Genomic DNA, 19659 nt, shown 5'->3' on the forward strand with positions numbered 1-19659 from the left:
CCACCCCACACCGAGGGGTAAGCAAAGGGCTGCTGCCCCATCGCAGCTGCCTGGCACCCCGAGACCCGCAGCATCGCTGCCTGCTGCTGGAGGATAACGCATGAGCACAACATGACGCAACCCTGGGCTTGACTTGTTTGTTTGCGAAACGAGCTTTGCCTTGCCTGGGCATGGGGGAGACATTTGGTCACCGCTAACACCGCAGGCAGCCTGCCCGCAACACCACCTCTGGGGAATACCTGCGCGGTGCTGCCGATACTCACACAGCAAGTGATGGTTCGTCTGTTCACAGAGACCATACTGTCTGGGGGGGTTAGCTGCAAATGAGATGACAAGAAAGCTCTTCAGGGCTTGCAGCCCAGTTTGCACTCCCAACATCACTGTGCGTGCCAGTGCCTCGTCCGATGCCGTTCCCTCCTGCGTCAGCACGGACTGCACCAAAGTTTATGCTTTTGCACTCCCCTTCAAAGTTTTGTTTTCCATTTTTTCACCTCTCCTCACTCTTCCCCCTCCCTTCTGTTAATGCAATGCAGCCTCTTTTTTCCCCTGCACTCTGCTGAATGTAGGAAAAATAAAAAGACCAACGCATCCCAAGGGCAGAGCGGGGACCTGAGTGAGAGGGCGAGCAATGCCACCCAGGGTGCAGGTGCAAGGAGGGCAGGGCAGGCGGCCGTACTGAGCGTTCACAGTAAATAACTGTGGCCTCATTGGGAAAGCATTACAAATCCAAGATACAGCTGGCACAGGACGGATTTAGCGAGGTTGTGCGATTCAGCATTGGCATAAACCCCCCTTACCCTGCGGCCGGACCCCCTGCCACCGCAGTGCAGTTGCCCCCTCCCCATGTTAGCAGCACCCAAGAGCAGATCCCCCAAAAAACCTAACTCTCCAGAAATGCTGAACAAGGGTAAAACCACAGGGAAAACAGCCTGCAGTGAGCGCTCGGACCCCTGGACTGTACCACAGCCTAAAAGCCCCAGCAGCATTTGGACTCCTGACAAGCTGGGTAGAGTTTCAGATAGAGGGAACCCATGGAGGGGAAGGCAGGTTCATCTAAACCAAACCAAAAATGTATGCTAAACCTGTAAACTGGGTGGGGGAAAAAAATAATAAAAAGAGAAAGATTATTTCACCAGGAGTTTTTAAATGAAAGGCAATGGGGAAGTGCAAAAGCACACAGTGTTTAGGATGATGCATTCCCTGTGGACCAGGTCATAAAATCTCTGCAGCCTCAAGCCGGGGACAGGACAGGAGCTGGCAAAATGCAGAGGGGAAAAAACAAAGAGAAGTCTGAATGAATTGTCCCATTTAAAAAAGACATGGGAAAATAGGGAACCAGAACAAATGTATATACTTGTACACAAGACGGTGGAAGTCTAAAACACATGATGCAGACTAAGGTCGGGGGGACTGAAGTGTTTGGCTTTAAATGAGGATGCCAACACACTAGCCACATCAGGAACCTGGTGAAAGGGAGGTAGTAATGGGGATTCTTTAAAAACAAGCTACTTATTACCTAAGAAAGAGAGAATGGATCATTATCGATGGGGCAATAGCACTGCCTTAGCAATGTGATGACCAAAGGTAGCAGTGGCCATCACAAAAGCCAAAGAAATCTACCGCCCTTCTCCAAAAGAACGATCCCAAAGCATGGGAGCCTGTCTGAAAGGAAATTAAAGGGAACAAGTAGCTCTAAAGGTGATGCATTTGAGGGATGTGGGAAGATTGCTTAAACATATCCATCTGGAAGTACAAGGCAAACAGTACCTGCCGGAGGAGGAATCAGAAAAGACCCAAGGCAAGCTGCTGCCATGAAGGAACAGTCTGATGAACCTTTGTGGCTACCCTTACATCAAAAGACAAATGCTGCAGGTCCATCCCTCATGCCTGACTGACACCAGGGCTGTGTCCCGGGCAAGCTTCATGGCAGCTGTCTGGGAAGGGACCACCCGATGGACAGAGGGAACCTGCTCGTTAGCCAAAGAGAAGTATTAAGAATGGGATAAATGTTTTGCTGCTTTATTCTACCAGAACATAAGCTAAAGGCATCAGAAGCAGAGTGAATTTTGAACTTCAGGATCATTTCCAGGATGTTCAATATTATTGCTGTTGCTATTATTATTATTTAGGTTAGATATACATATGAATACCATTTTACCATTAGGCATTTCAGGACAAACTGTTCACCATTTGTCTTTCTATTCCTGAAGCTGGGAGCCTCGAAGGTGCAACCCAGGTGTGCTGTAGAAACACTGGCAGGTATGTGAGGAGCAAAGACATATAAAACTTTAGTAGTATGATATTTGTGAGTAACTATGGCACTTCATAAAGAGAGTTCCAAAACAAAGGGTGCTGGAGTTTTTCTTCCTTCAAATATCTTTCTGTGTCATCAGAGATCAAGTTACCTAAATTCTTCCCATTTTTCTAGATGAATCATCTTTCACATATTGTTTGCTGGAATACAAAGCATAGTAAAATCTTCTGTCTTTACAGGCATCCTCACTTCCTCTGCCCAATTTGAAATATGCATTAGTAATGTGAAAATCCGCAATGTCTTCCTACAACAGGAACCAAGTGCAAACCTTTACACTTTACAGTCATCCTGTGGTTTTCTTGCCAGTTTCAAAGTCAGGTAAAAAGTCCATAGTTCATTGTAAGAGAACTCACCAGTGAGCTAGAGAAAAGGCCAGCAATGGATAGTGTTATGACACCGATATTTTCCTTCCTAAGCAGGTAATGAACTGTCTTTTCCTCTAGCAGTGCTTGCCAAGCCCACACAAAAGGAACCTGCCAATTTCTATCTATCTGCAAGGCTGACTTATGAGGTCAAAGTATTATTACAAAGAGCTTTTTGCCTGTCAACTTGTGATATACACACAGATCTTTGAAAAGGAAAGAAAGGTACTACATTTAAACTCTGGTGTGAAGTTCTGGGAAGAAGGTGGTCATTAAATTTGGAATCTGTGTAAGCTATCATTTCTTAGGTAACTTCTCATGTCCATCAAGAAGAGATTTTCTATATAGCAGCCAGCGTATGAGCAGCAGCCAAACTAGTATATGGCACAACAGGGAAGCACCTTCCTCGCCATCCAGCTCCTGATCTCCCCGCCAGAACAAGGAGAGAGAGAGCAGGCTATGGGGAGACCTGACCTGGACCAAATTCATTTGTTAGTGGCTTTCCGCCACCTCCTTCCTCACCAGGCCGCTAACAAATTAATGAGCTATTTCTCAAGAGCAGAGCTTAAGGAGGGAAGCGCAAGGGAGAGTTAGCATTAAATACTTTGATCCCTTCAGCAGCTTAGGTACAAAAGCAGGTGCTCCCTCCTTTGCCGTTCTCCAGAAGGTATGCCACGGCACGCCATCACAGAGCTAACAGAGAACAGGAGAGCCAGAAAGGACTCAGCTGTCACCTCCATCAAGGGTAAGTGCATTTGACCATTTTGCACAGCCGTGTATTCTGTGGCTCCTGGAGCAAGTGGGGATGAACTCATCTTTTCTTCCCCTGAAAGACCAACAATGTATTTCTAGTCCTGTCTCCGCAAACGAGACCATCGGTGAAAAAGCAGGGCATGGGATTGGGGCGACCATTTAAGTTCACTGCTCTGAAAATATCCTGCAGCAGTTCCAGCTCCCACAGGAGAGGCAAACTCATCTGCATTCTTAACCTGGTCAATTCATAAGGGAAAATAAATTCCCAGTAAGACTCTGCAGCAATTCATCTATACTGTGTCAAACACTAGTTGACGGATTCTGAACAAATAGCAAAAAAACCCCAAACCAACAACCCCACAAAAATTTTTAAAATCCTCTGATTTATTAGATAAATTATAGCTATATATTTTATATATCTATATAATATAGATATATATTATATAGATAGATATAATTATATTATATCTATTATTATAGATAAAATTGCTCCTGGGGAAAAAAAAAAGTATATCTATATATATATGAATAACCCATCTCCCCAAACAGCTGAATATCACTTCACCACACCACAAAAGCACTCCAAACTGTCTGAGAGGTGCCTTCACAGAAACCAGAAGCTCCAACATTGTGGAGAGTTTAGATTAGGGACATCTAGGGCACATCTACAGTGCACAACGCAGCACTGTGGAGCAGCTGTACAGCCAAAACCAATAAAGGAAAATCTGTGCATCCCTGGTCTGCAGCCAGTGAGCTCTCCTGAGAAGCAGGGAAGAGCCCACCTTTAATCATGACCGTATTACTTCCATGACCCAGGTACCTCTGAGCAATGCTACACTGTGCTAGGAAGACAGGTCTTCCTAGCTTCACTGCCTTTACAAAGAACTGGGCTTTGCAGTCCTGATTCCTTTCAAGAGTGGACCTTCCTTATATTTGAGCTGGTTTCTGCCAAACTCAGAGCCTAGCACAGAATTACTCTCAGAAGGCTGTACCCAGAAATAGGGCTTTGCAGGTGTATCGCACAAAGACCATGCGGTTGTCTTGCATATGCCCAGCATGGAAACGCTCCTAAGGCAGATGACGGAGGCTACTTTTCTTCAGACAGAACAAGCCTTGAAATGACCTTCCAGCTTCTGGCCAGCGAGGTATAAGTGAAAGGATATGGAAAAGACTGTTAAACATGGTCGGGTTTGTGACAGCATTGCCCAGGGGACTCACATCATATCAAAGAAGGGCTTTTAGTCCACCATGAAGAGCCCCTTTGACTTTCTAGTGCTGAACACATGCGGAAGAGTCTTGCTAGCACAAGCAGGCAGGTTTGGGAAGAAAGCTGACAGAACAGGAGATCTTTGTGGTGGAATCCTGTCACCACCTGGAAGAGAAATGTCTGAAATATCTCAGCCCTTCCTTGGAAACTCAGCAGAAGGCAGTGTGGCCACTAGAGTCCTGACAGCTATTCATTTCTATAAGCTGAAGCAACTGCTTCAAGGAAAATGACCTTCTATGGAAGAAAACGAGTTCACAAACACAGAACGGCACAAAGAAGGCTTTAATTGCCTTTGAGATTACTTTAATACCAAATGAGGCAAAAGATGCTTGAAATGGAGGGAAGGCGGTTTCCAAAATAAGAAGTCTCACGTTAATTTCGCAAGAGGCTCCAGATGTACCACTTGTATCTTTCTATTTCTTGAATTACCAGAAAGGCTTCTAAGTGAGTCCATGCAGAATTTGGCTTTACCCTACAGTCAAGCAAGTGTGTGTACGTGGGGCAGGGGGAGAGGAGGAGTTTTCACTGCCTTACTTGGTTTCCTTTTCTCTCCCAGGGCAATTCAGAGGCAGTCCTCATGGATCTTTTAATAACACATTGCCAACCTTTTCTGCTTATGCTCGAAAGACAGACATCAAGACAGCAGGAACTACTGTCATCGCAGTGATGCAGCACTAGGAAATGCAACTTTCATAAGCCAAGTTGTGAGACAAATGCTTCCAGGCCAGGCTGAGGAGAAGTGTCTTCCCCTTGCTCAGCTGCCCAAAGATAAGGTCTCAGCCTGACAGGATCACCTTAGGTCATCTTCCACATCATTCTCTGGGCACCTGTAATGTGTTTTATCTGCTACGGGTTATTATCCTACTGTTGAGAAAAGAAGTCGGAACATTACATTATCCCACGGTTGACATAAGCTTGAGTTACCTTACATGAAGCAAGGACGGCTTAGCCTCTGTCCATCCAGGGGGAAGGAAAAGGACTTAAGTTCAGAACTGTGGCAGGGGGAGAGCTGCATGAAATGTTATCTTCTAAACTGGATTTGCATGGGAAGCTCCTAGGACAACAACAACAGAAAAAGAAAAAACCCACAAAGTGAAGATTTTCCCATGTCTGACAGGGAATTTTTCAGTAAGAAGTTTCTCCCATTTTTATTCATGTGAAAAAGGACAGTTTCCTGCCTCCCAGATACGTGGTGTCTTAGTGTCAAGAGGAGACAGATACCAGCATATCCTGTAAGAGCCCTCTGAAAGGCCTGATCTACCAAATCACAATCACACGGCCATGTCTAGGATCTCTTGGCCTTTGCCTGCTGGCGCCTTGACAAACATCCAACATGATACAATACACAAAGCAAGCTGTAATTTCAGTGGTTGTTGCTAAGCCTTAGCCACCTTCGCAGAGTCAAAGATTTACCTCCACAGACTGTGTTTAAGATCACAGCTTTCTTCATCCACGCTTTTTCCCTGCCCCCCTTAGAGATGTGCCTAATGCTACAGACAAAAACCAAGCTGGAGCATGGAGGATGCTGCCAGCCCGGCGTTAAGAAGAGACGGCCCCAGAACAAGAGCTCTGCAAGGCAGCCACCTTCTGACACATCCCCCTCTCCTCTTTGGCCTTTTGCTCATCATGGTACCTAAGCACTGTAGTGCAGGAGCAAAGCTAGCAGGGGAAAAACTGGTCCAAAATGTCTACGACTAATTCTGGTTTTTCTCCTTCAGTTTTGCATTAGTTATTACATTTTAAGGCCATCCTGTGGTTGAGCGTACATGGAAGCAAGATTACATAATGGAACTGGCTGCTCTCTTCTGTATACTTTCTCACACAGTACTTTTGATTACAGGATAAGCCAAAAATAAGGAGAAAACCAGCAAGCACAGCGATTTTATCCAAGAAGGAGTATAATTTCAATATTATTGATATAGCCCAACATGAACCACACGTTAATTTTCAAGTATGCCAGGACCTGGAATAAAGGATACCAAAAATTAGATTTCCACAGTTCCAGTGCCAGCTGTGCTCCCTCCTGGGAAACATTCATGATGCAATCCAAAACACGTATGTAGATAACACTGGCTCCTACCCCTACGATCCTTCCTGTCCTAGCTAACATGGGCCAGCTGTTACTGCTTAGCAGACAGCCCCACTAGATACTAGATTGGTACTACTTACATGAAAAGGATGAAATAAACTGCCAGCAAAAATGGCATTAAGAAGTCTTTCCTAAGCAACTTGTAATTTACCATTTGAAAAGTGTAATTTCAGCTGCGCTGAATAAGGTGATAAAAGATACCAAAGCATGAACTAAGCCACAGGCCAGTCTCTGCCTCTACATGATACCACTTATGGAGAAGGAGAAATGGAAAACAGAAATCATGCTGTAGCTTACCTGAAAATTCTCTTTTTTAGGTAGCAAGGTCCAGGAATGCCAGAGAAATTAATGACCTTTTGCTGAGTCCCTTGCTGAGCCCTCTGCCCTTTGTTCACCAGACCATACGAGACTGCTCTAAGCTATTCTGCTCTCCTCTCAGCCCGACCAGCTGAGCAATAGCCATTACAAGAGACAATAGGATAAAACTGCACAGGGGCCATCAGAAGAAAACCAGCCTGCCGTTCACCCAAACTCACTCAGCTTCAAGATGCATACCACGATGAACGGTCACTTCTTTCCATGAGCTGTCCCCACCTACACCCACCAAACAACAAAATACACCTTTATCTACGGCTAGTGAAAACCCGGAATTTAACTCTGACACAAAACCAAGGGCAGCCAGCATGAACTTCTTCCAGAAGGGCCTCACTGGGGTGTGGGAGAAAGCACAGACCTGCGGTACGGGCTACAGAACAGGCTCTCAGCATGAACAAGCTCCCTTCTCCCTGAAGAAATCCCCAAACTAAACGCTTCCTCCAAGAAGTAAGTTACCTGAAACCCTTATCCTCACAACCTGTCCTAGCATTGAGCGGCAGCTTGGGAAGCCGATACTCTGTCCTTCCCAGCACAACTCGGCCTCAGCCCCAGCAGGTGATAGCATGCTCTTCCTGCGCTAAAGCAGACTCCTGAGAGCTGCCATCCCCGCACGGACTGTACTTTGTAGCTGTCCGATTAAAATTTAGCAAAGAAAACGGCTAATAAGTCTTCACAGCTGTCATAGCATCCACTGCAGGAGTAAATTAGAGAGAAATCCTTCTTTAGCTAAGAAGTCAGTCCAATTCCTAGGAGCACTTGAGAATCTCACTCAGAAAATCTGGCAGAATCCACAAATCACAAAATTCTGCATACTGGTCTCTAACCAGAGCTCCATATTAGCAAAATCCTTCTCCGTATCTTCATGTCTGCAGCAGGGTAAAAGTAAGCAAACTAGCTTGTTCTGGAGGTCACCATTTAAACTCGATCCTGCTTGCCACACTTGGTACGTACCATGGAGGTAACGGATCACTGACACTTAGCAGGAAGAGGATGAGGACATTCTTAAGCAGGAACACTGAGTTTCCTTCCTTTGGGATAAACGTGTCAACATGCTTGCTCCCCAGCCAAATGATCTTTCAAAATAGAGGTGGATATCCATCTACAGAAATGTGCACTTATTTCCTTGAAGGAAAACTATCCCCCCTATGCCCTGCATGAGGGGAAATTTTTTTTCCCCCGCAAAAGGGCTTGCCTATTCATATGAAGTCAGGAAAGTTGCCTGGAACATTCCCAGCTGTGGAAGCCCACTCATCTGGGGGCCTGCTGTCATGCACCGGCAGCTCTGCTCCCTCTCCCAAGATACTGGGCAACCTGAAATGCTTTTTCCAGTGTATTGTGTATGCAACTTCAGAATAAAGAAGCATCACGGTCTACCAATTTCATCGTTCAGATACAGCCAGCTGCTCCACCCAATAATCTCTTTCCACAAGCAGTATTCATTAGACTGCTCAGAAATATTCCCATACTTTACAAGCTACCTTAACAGGAGGTAAAATGTAATTTTTATTTCAGCTTGCTATTCCTGCAATTGAAATCAGATGTCAAAGTGAGTGCTACAATGTAATAATTATTACAGTCAGGGACTTAAAATAACTGATTCACAGCTGTGCCAGATTTGACCAAACTGTTCCTTAGACACATTGCTTGACTTGCATCAGTGTCTCCATCTATAAAATGGGCATGCCAACTATTAATTTTTAAGGCTATAAATGGTAATATAATGGTAAATAAATTCAAAGATTTAGTTTTCCCATAAGTAATTACACAATGCTTCTTAAGAACAACAGTATTTGAAGAACAGAGAAAACATAATACACAACAGTCAATGTTGTAAAAAAACCCACCTTATCAACATACAGGGAGCAGCCAGGCTCCATTTTTTTCTGAATTTAATCCAAACAACGTGCACTCTGCCATGCCCTCCGATGCCAGCCATAATACTCAGCATTTATTCATCCACCAGCTGACTCATGTGTGATCTTACAGTACACTATCTCATCAACACATCTACAGACCGAGTCTTTTGCTCTCGCGTTCTTTAATTTAGGCTTTGTTTTTATAGAAGCTGCACAATCTTAAATGCAATTCTACCTCTTTTGGGGTCCATCTAAGCTTCAGCGGAACCACCACGCTGGAGGAGCGCACATCTTGTGAAATGACGTTGTGCTGCAAAATCTAAGGGCAACCAAAGCAAGTCTAGAGACAGGAGGCAGAACTTAGCAAGTCTTCTGTCTTGACAGAGGAAGGGAAAAAAGGTTTATCCTGCTGAGATATCCAGCACAAGAATGAGTGATAAAGCCCGCCAATCCCAACTCGATGGGAATTCTGTGGAATCCAAGCCAGAACAACCTTCTGTTTCACCGAACCTGAATATTAAGCACAGGTGAGTTTCAAAAGCAATCACTTGACTGCATAAGACAGTCTAGTCATATACGGTCCCACTGATTTTAAGCAGAGCAAGATGACTTTGCAAGATATTTTATACATTTCATATGGACAAAGCTCAGTCCACCCACGTGTACTCATCAACCTCATCTGATTTAATTCTTCTTAAAATGTCTTTTTATATCATATCCTTTTGCTTACCAGTATTGCACTAACATATGATATAGAGCAAATATGCTTTCAGAAGGCAAATGTTACTGCCACACAGACTCGGGCCTGGGTGCATAACTGATCGGCTGGTGAATGGTACTAGAAGAAAAACTGGTTAACTGACTGTTTCTCACTGATGAGGTGGCTCTTATTTTTATATCATTAATAGCTTGATTGATTGCCTAAGAGAAAAGACTTAGCATGAAATTCTTCTCGATAACCTTCAGATTTAGAGGTCTGCCATCTTATGTATTTTACATATTCGATGGTGCTGGAAAAAACAGGAAGTCATTTTGGTCTAACACCTGGTATGAAACTGCAAAGCCAAGCACTTCATGAAATTAAAAGAATAAATCAACTAAGTGGTTGTGGCTCGGTTACATTCTTGATCATTTGGAGATTGCACTGCTCTAGGAAACAGCCCAGCTCCTTGCTTTAATACTGGATATTCTTCAGGGTACAGGGATTAATCCTGTCTGGTCCCCTGGCAATCTGAGGTCAGCGAGAGAGGGGGGAGGGGACACTTTAAATCTGATACTTCTGTTAAAAAATAGCTATGGAGCAGCATGCTCAGGTTTCCATACGAGGACAGGGTTTGTTTTGTGTTAAAGAGCACCCGTTTCTCTGCATAAGTATTACATGCTTATCATGCCAGCTCACAGAAACTGAGGCAACTTTTCCATATCATTTTGAACAATTTCAGTAGCTGAAAATGCTCTCTCCCACAGATGTACCTATTTTAAGTACAACCATCTTTCACATCAGAAAGCAACTAGCTGTTGCTTACAAAACACAAAACTCCTGGAAGTGGGAGGTTTTATTTTTGTTGCTGGTTTCAGTTGAAAATAACACAATTGCTGGAAGAAATGCTCAGTTTATTGCTACACTGGTTGGTCCAGCACATCTCCTGCAGCTTGTAATTTCACAGGCCGGCGAGCACAGCGGGACAGCCCACCCCACGCCTGCCTGCCCCAGGGCAGACCCCAGCGATGCTCTCGCCCCGGCCGGGCGGCTGCTGGCTGTCCCCCGGCTGCAGCAGGGACCATCTCAGATGGGGCAAGGACCAATGGTCCTGTCTTGCATGCCTCTCTGGTGAGCGTGCCGGTCAACACGGCTGAGGGTGGGTGAGCTCAGTGCCACGCAGGGGGACGGAGGGCACTGAGCTGCCCTTTCCATGCTGAGAGGATGCTCAGAGAAAGCATCACTTTGAAGTTGGGAGACCAAAGGGGGAAGATTTAAAAAGGAGTATTTTTCCATAAGAAAGTATTTGCCTGCAAGGCCACAGGGCAAAGACAACAGTTGCACCATCCTGCCAGCAAGAGTTTTGCACACACTCTGAAAGCCATGACAAAAATAAACCTGTAATGCCATCCCCACAAACTACATTTTTTTCTTCTTTTTGAAAGGTGTGACCTTCCGTTAGTAAATCCAATCTCTTTCCCTCATCCCCTGTTTTATAAGAACAGGCAGCAAGGAATACACTGGGGCTTGGCTCGTATGCTCCAGGAAATAATACTGAAATACTCCTGCCAGCCAGCTCCCCAACATCTTGAGGTCCTGGTTCTTTCTTCAAGAGTTTTTAAACTGCACTCGCAGGCGAAAAAAACCTAAGGTCTGCAGGTGATGCATAGATGGTCTGTAAGTTGTTCTGGGACAGGAGAGATCAGTTTAAGCTTCTGGGTCATTTGACCTGCATAATTTAACTCAGCAGCTTTTCCTGAAGTATATTGGAAAAGAAACTCGGTCCCAGATAACACGCAAGCCGATCTCAACATTAGCTAGCAACTGCAAACTGGGTCTGCTTCACCTGACTCAGCCACGCAGCTATACAAAAAGGCAGCTCTGCTGAAACCTAAACATAGTATCAATGACCTGTAAATGGAGAGAAAGTTAAAAAAAGCAACTCAAAACATGCAATAATATCAGCTGCTCGTTTCCTATAAGACATTATGTTACAGGTAAATTGAATCATGCTCCGTCTACAATCAGTGCACGCCTCAGAACAGTAAGTCCTACATCCAGCACAGGGCAGCTGCACCAGTAAAAATTATCCCAGTGATGCGATGCGGCCCTCAGAGGGAGCGTCGAGGTACTGAGGGTAACCTATCTGTATTTCTGTTACCTCTTTGTTTTCAAAGGGAAACAGAAGTGACATGCACTTAATTATGTTATCATTCCAAGCCTAATTAGAGCCACTTAGATGTTAAGTACTATTGAAGCAAACCGCATACAGGAGGATTGAGTTTCCATCTTTTCTTCTGTTACTACCTGCCTGGAAAGTGTCCTCTCTTGTATCTTAATCTATTCTTGCAAGAATAAAAGCCACAACGTTCCTGACAGATTTCTGGTGTTTTGATTGTCTTTTGATGCGGTGGTGGCAACAGCAAGTTGTAATGAAAGTGCTTTGGCCAGGAGACTATTAGGGAACACAACAGAAATCATAGGATCTTCTCCCCTCCCCTTCACCATAGGAAATTTGCAGCAATCCTCCATCTCAAACAGCTTTTGGAATTGATCTGCACGTGTTTCCATAAACTATATATCATGCCCTTCACATTTTCTTTGGTGAGGTCAGAGCAGAGCATTTGGACAGCCTCAGGCAAGCTGCACGCCGCCATGCACCTTTGCGTTATCTTCTAACATGGACAAAAATCCCAGTCCAGGCGTACATCCTTGCAGACTGCATGGGCCTGCAGACCCCAGGTTCCCCATCTCTGCTACTGACTTTCAACTCTGGTTGGGCCCCAAGCCCCAGATACGACTTTGAAGCCAACGCACTTTATAGATCTTCAGAAAGGCAAGCCTTGATTCTGCCTAACTGGACTGATTCAACACATGCCATGACACAATCCATGATGCCATAAACTGGCCTAAGTTTCAAGTCCAGCTACAAAAAAGAATATTGATACTACCTGGCATATTCAGGAAACTCTTGTTTCTTTGAAAACTTCATTTTTTTTAGGATTTCCCAAATCACCGACAGTTTTCATCCCTGAGAGGACTACCTCCATCAAAAATTTCAGGTTTTGATATAGCTCCCATTTATTTTTATAAACATACAAAGATGAGCACTTTTTCATCTTCCATTGCCAAAAATGCTGAAAGGAATTTTTTAAATGCTTCAGAGTTGTTGCCAGACGGAGAACAACCCATTGGAAATTCTGTCTAAATGATAAATGTTTTTAAACTTACCAAAGGATTAAATCAGTACGGTCTAGCTGAAACTTCAGTTGCAGGGAATGTACTTAGGTCCTTGCAATAAAAATAATTTCTAGTGTGCTAGGGGTGAGTTGTAAACATACTTGGCTGGAGGAGCAATTTTCTGTTCCCATGTACCATATTCTCTGAAGCGGTACCTGTAATCTGGTCAGGAACAAGATCCTGAAGAACTTGTTAGCTTCACTGATAACTTCAATCCTGTGCCATCAGCAGGTCTCAGCTGCTCACTTCTATTCAAAGGCATTAAGGCACTGAGTGGTTATAAGGGCCATGCAGCAGGGGCTTCCTTCACTTCCCAGTCTTAGGGAAATGTAAGTGCTCCTCCTCCTATGATGTTTACAGGGTTTCACCTTCTCCTCTTCCCTCCTCTCCTCCTTCTCTGCTGCACCATATAAGCACGCCAACCTTTTCCTTAGGTCTGCTCCCAAGATCCACAGACTTTTGCAGATTAAGTCCATCACCTCGTTATTCACACCATCACATTCTCCTAGCAAATAAACTCTTAAAAAAACCCTGCTTGAATGTAAAAAAAAGAATATTTCAAGCTGATCCATCAAAATCCACATGCAGCCCAAACCAAACCCAACCCAACCTCTTCTCAAAGGTCACAGCAAATAACTCCCAGAAAGAAATAATGACAAGACACAATTTCAGCCTTCTGCCCAGCCCGGGCTACTCCGCAGAGTCCTCCTGCCTTGTGGTGCACCCAGCCTGGCCACCGGGAGGGGGTCACCGCGGGCACCGCAGAGTGACCAGCCACCACCTGAACTCAGCACGGCAATTCAGGGAGATGGGGAAAGCGAGAAACGGAGGGGGAAGGGGGGCTGCTTGCTTCTTTTAAGGATTTTAGCACTGCCCCCAGAACCATATAGATGAAAAAAGAGCATCTGGAAAACATCTTGTAAAACACTACATGGAAATTACAGCAAAATTAGTATTAACAGCATCGCCTCCATTCTTTTATTACAGCTCCTAAAAATCCTGTGGCCTGCTTCCAGAGCTCAGAGAACCAGCTCAGCTATGAAATAGTGATAATCCAGTAAGACACGAGTGTGCCATGCTTCAGAGACCCTTTCGTACAAGAGAAATTTAAATGCTTCCCTCTCATAACCCATCTGCCCACCATGGTGAAAGAGAGCTAAGATGGAAAGGGGCCTGCTCTGCTGATGTGAAGGATCTATTCTCTCTGAGAGATGATTAAATGCTAATTAATAGTGATGAACCTAAAGAATAACATTACGCAAATAAAAACGGCCTTATAGAAACTGTCATCTGCTCCCTACAGTCACCTCTGGAGTCTTGTTTTTTATTCTAAAGAGTCAGTCACCTAGGTTGGCAAGACACTGAGGTCAACAGGATTTTCACCCACAAATTTGGTGGATGCAGAACAGCCTCGGTACTACAGTAAAGCTAGTGTCTCTGTAACAAGTATCATTGGACTTAAAAAGCACATGAAAGACTGAAGATGTTTCTGCAAGCTCACATGCACAAAGAGCCTTTCTAGATATTCATCTATTATCTCACTGGCACATAAATTTGTAGGACAGTTGCAACAACCGAAGACACGATGATAAAAATCCAGAGATGGAGACAACTAACGGTACCAGGTAACCTAATTTACCTCCCTGACAGCACAGGGAATTGATAAATAGTCACATAATCAGAGATAAAATCAGATTCTTGGATCCATTTTAAATTCCCTTGGTTTACCTATGATAATTGCCTCCATTTCCTTGACGAGCAAGGCTGGTATGAACCAGCATCCAAGAAAAAGGACCCTACTGCCTTCTTGACGGAAAAGTGCTAACAAGGCCTCCCCAGCACCCTTCCCTAGAATTTGTATTTACACTGTTTAGGCCACACAACAGGTTGCTTAGAGCAGGAGTGAACACTAAACAGCCAAAGTGTTTACTACACACACAGCAGTACTCCACCACACCCCTATCCCATCACCTGTGAAAGAGCAAGGACTTCTGCCACTGCTTGTTTATGAATGCATCCTATGTCTTCCCAAATATAATGGAAACACTTCAAGTCACCCACTGCCCCTCTTCACCAGTCCAAACTGACCTGTTAATGTGAAAAACTTACCATCCCCAAACTAGAGAACTGTCCAGATACAAACTCCAAGGTCAAGATGTAGCATAGTTACACAAACAGCAAGAAAAGAAGGAGCGTTCAACCAACAGCAAAGTCAATCGCTCCCTTAAATGAGGTGCACAATGCTAATCTGTACCATACACACACAATTTTCAGAACGTGAATGGGCATCAGCAATGCAAAAACTACACCGACTTGCCAACTCCTCTGCTCCAAAATACGCGAGCCGACTACACTCGTAAAACCAATTCCCTGCCAAGGAGGAGAACAGCGCGAGATCCTCGCGATGTCTGAAGGCACAACCGACGCCACACGGCAGCTTTCCCCCCGCGCCTTCCCACCCACGGGTGACCCCGGGGGACAGGCGGGGACCGCCCCCGCACCTCCTCCCAGCACACCGGAGAGAAACAGCCCAGCGCTCGTGACGGAGCGCAAGCAGAAGTCACGGCTTTATCTTCTCTGTTTACTTGTACTTACCCGAGCTGTCATGCTGGCATGGCTCTCCTCCGTTAGGACTGTCATCAAGGGGGTTTTATACCACAGCTGCAATAAAAACAAAAAAAAGCCCACCAAAAAACCCGCAAAAGGAAGCCCAGTCGGGTAAGTAGCCCAACAGGGAATTTAGGAAGCTGACTCTGGGGAGCTATGTTTTTAAACAGCATCTAGCTTTTTTTTTTTTTTAATTCAGTTATTTATTTAGCCAACAGAATTCACCTTGGGCTACGCTCACAAGAAAACACCACTATCTTTAATCTTTCAGGTATGTCATTATGAGAACAGAATGGGAAACAACGGACTTAAGGAGGCAACTGCATGAGGCTTGTGCCTAAGCAATGGAGCACTTCAAATCCATCATGACGGGGATATTGTGCATTTTTGAGAGTGTAATTTTCCTGGATTTCAGGTAACTTAAGCACGAACAATAACATTTCTTTGCAAAAATATAGTAACTATGACTTTGCAGTCAATGGAACCACCAAAAGATATAGCAATCTAAGCCACGTGGGAAAGCTAAAAGATTTGTCAAAATATTTCCTTTAAAACTGTCTTCTAACAGATATTAACAAAATTTAAAAGAAAAAACATAAGCACGGTAAGTAAGAGATATTAAAAAGACCAGACACATGCAGAAACCAACACACAAGCACTGGAAAAAAGTTCTAGGGTGAAAAACAGTAGTTTCAGCAACCCAGCTGGACATTCACAGCAAAGATGACTAATGCCACTAGTAACTCAAAGGGACATGCAAATTTAATCCCATATTATAATGCATGGCTCGAACGGCTGCATTTGAAGATGGGTCAGCAGTTCAGCCATAAATTTGTGCTACGGAGCAGGCCATCGCGCTTGCTCTTTGTCTTGGGCATTTCCCAGAAAACGGCTTTGTGAGCTCCCAAAATGGTGGGCGAATGCCACCTCCGCTGTACCACTGCGGCCTGAGGACCAGGAGCTGCCCACCCTGACGCCGCAGCCGCTCCCAGCCCCCCTGCCACCGACCTCCTTTTCGAGGAAGCCTGAGAGAAGAGGGAGATGGGGGGGCCACTTCTCCGAAGCAAACACTGGCTCTCCCCACGCCCCCTGTGCCAGAGGGGGCCGGAGCCCCTCATCCTTCACAGAGCCATCTTCTGACCACCTGAGCCCTCCACGCCGGTGACACCGCATTCCCGCGGCACCAGAGGAACTGGCTACAAGAAGACGAATGATATGGAAACATGCAATTTCAAGCTGTTTTAAAACCACAGTGCCGGCTGTGGCCTCGCAGCCAAGTGACACTTACCTGTCCTGCCACACTCCGGTCCACAGCCCTCCTGCCACCTGCTAACCCCCAAGGGGTCATACCAGGATGCACAGGTCCGTTTTCCAAGCGATAAAAACTTGGAAAACTAAACTACTAGTATTGCAAATAGGTATCTTAGTTCTGATTTTATCAAATAGCAAAAGACAAGCCAAGTTCTAAGAACCTAATTTAGTATCCAAAACACCAATCCTGGTCAGAAGATGCTCTTCAGATCAGTGACCCACCTTGGAAAGATATCTGAATGGAAACTCTACTTATATGCTTTTATTACATTAATTAACAGCAAGAAATCCCCATACTAGCAGGACAGCACATACAAAGCACTCATTCGAGTGCCAAGTGTCTCACAGGGCCTAAAATCGGAAGCTAATCACTTTGCTACGGTGCCTGTTTGGGGCAACAACAAGCTTTGCATGGGAAGATGAAACCCATTTTCTGCAGCCCTATAACTTTAAGGACCAGTGCATGCACCCTTAAAGCTCACTCCCAAAACACATTGAGGCAGGCTGTTAATTTGATAACAAAATATATTTCAAAGCCTACAATGAAATATTAAGTATACATACATTTTAAGACATAAGATCATTTAAGAACTAGATAAATATAAGGTACTGAGGGGTGCTTAAACATTTCATTCCCCTATAAAAAATTCACTTTGAATTCTAATCCAAAATTCATCTTCCCTTAAAAACAAGACATGTTATATCTCAGATTTCTATGCAAGCAATTTATGATACCCAAAAGGAAAAAAATAAAAATAGCTAACAGCCAAGCAGTGCTTTTACTGCTTTTTTTTTTAATCTGCTAGTTCCAAACCAGATGCATGCAGTACAGAATTCTGATTAGCAAAAAAACGGCTGTTGAATTTTTATTACTACATCCCTTAAGGACCAAAAGCGGTAACCCTAGGCATTTAATGTGTACTATGAATAACAATACATATGAGCACATAAAAAACTTGTTATCTTTGTTTACGGAATTTTTTTACCATGTTGATACATTTACGGAAAGAAGTTGGGAAGTATGGTGAGGGAGAGGAGAGGAAGCTATCAAAATAACAAATGCCGTTAAATAAAACCTATTTGGAAAGGAACAAGCTACGCAGTACGAAATTTGAATGAACCATGTCTCTTCATTACCGCCCTGCAGCTCCCATGTAATCAGTGGAGCCTCATTTAATGCTTACACTAAAAGCCTTCATCTACATATATCTCACCCATTGATACAAATGTAATTCATATTTAACCCTGACAAATAATCACTCATGATAGGAATGTTCTGCGTACATAGATTTTCTTCTTTTATAAACAATGTAAACACAGAGAAGTCCTTCTGGATGTTTCAAAACAGCTCACTGGATTCAAAGAAGCATCTTCTCTCCCCGTCCCCTCACATCACAATCCATAACCACCTGGCCAGATATCCGAAGGGTTTCCACCGCATACTTCCCCATCACAGGACCACTTTCCTCCGTGTGTTATACCGCAACTCCAACCCCACAGCTAGACAAAACCCGTACAAACTGCAGCTAAGCAACACAGGGCTTTCTCCTTCAGAAGTTAGCTTACAACCTCTCACAAAAACATGGGTAAGCCATCAGAATAAAATTCTACAAACCAGCCATTTGTGGCACTGGCATGTTTTCCTTCTGGTGTTGAGATAAGTCCAAGAAATAAATTTTTAAAATAGTTCCTGCTATTGAATCCTCTCCATATTTTCAGCTCTGAGAACTCACAGGGACCGAATTTGAGTTACGCTGACTCTGGAGCCAGCAGCTTGTGAGAGTACAAAGAGCACCCCAGAAAATAATGGAGGGGGGTTGAGACAACTCCGCGCATCCCTCAGCTCTCGAACTTGCCTATAAAAAGAAAATGAGGATACGGCCAGAGCACACCATGTTTCTGCTCCAATTTATACTAAATGGGTTGATTCAAAGCCCAGAAATGGGCCAAAAATGTGAATTCGTTTTTGTTCTTCTGTGCTAAAAGGAAAAATAACTGACGAAGACTTAGGGCCTGCTGTCAGCTACTCCGGACCGTTACCAAGCACCTTGTTGTCTTCTCCCATTCAGATCTGCTTAGGTTTCCCTAGGCTGGTGCCTTGGGAAACCAGATGCAACAGCAAGCACGATGGAAAAGAAATTCATTTTCTTTTGCTCATGGCTGCAGGATTCTGTCTCCAACCGTTTATTTTCTTCCTCCTTTTCCAAGCTCAAGGAAGAGGACAAACAGACAAACACCCTGACAGCTGTCGGGTGTTAAGTAACTGGAAGAGCCACATTAGTGGGCCATGCCCTTGGAGAAGACTGGGACACACGGGAGCCTGACAGACAGTTCAGAGGAAAAGAATTTGCACTAGAGCATCCCACCGGCACAGACGCATTGCTGTAGCCCAAACCAGAGCTCAGCTGTGTTATTTACCCTACGAGGTCCCAGCTGTCAACCTGGCCTGGCATCACGACGGCCTACAGCGCAAATGCCCTTAGCCAGCTGCTTGGCTCAATGTACAATTCTCTCTTTTTTAATGAGATTAGCGTTCATGAAATGTGCTAGCTCGATGGGCATGCCGATTTAAGTCCTCTGTTTATTCAGGCTACAGCAGATACAGCGGTCACTTTTAAAAAGGCGTAATTTGAAAAGATACCATGAATTCACCAGAGCTCCTGCAGTTGCTCATTAATCACAGGAAGAAGAGGGGTCTCTTGTAGATCCGTTGAGAACAGAGCACTAGAAAGGATGAATCTTTAAATCGTGGCAAGCGTATAAACTTAGCAACCTACCTCCTTGA

General features: G+C 44.4%; 1 protein-coding gene across 1 annotated transcript in view; it reads right to left on the reverse strand.

The window, feature by feature from the left end:
* TSPAN7 (tetraspanin 7) overlaps positions 1 to 19659 on the reverse strand; it is a 102582-nt gene that overhangs the window by 81477 nt on the left and 1446 nt on the right. The window lies entirely within an intron of this gene.

The sequence above is a fragment of the Aptenodytes patagonicus genome, chromosome 1 (assembly GCF_965638725.1).
Source record: "Aptenodytes patagonicus chromosome 1, bAptPat1.pri.cur, whole genome shotgun sequence".
NCBI lineage: Eukaryota > Metazoa > Chordata > Aves > Sphenisciformes > Spheniscidae > Aptenodytes > Aptenodytes patagonicus.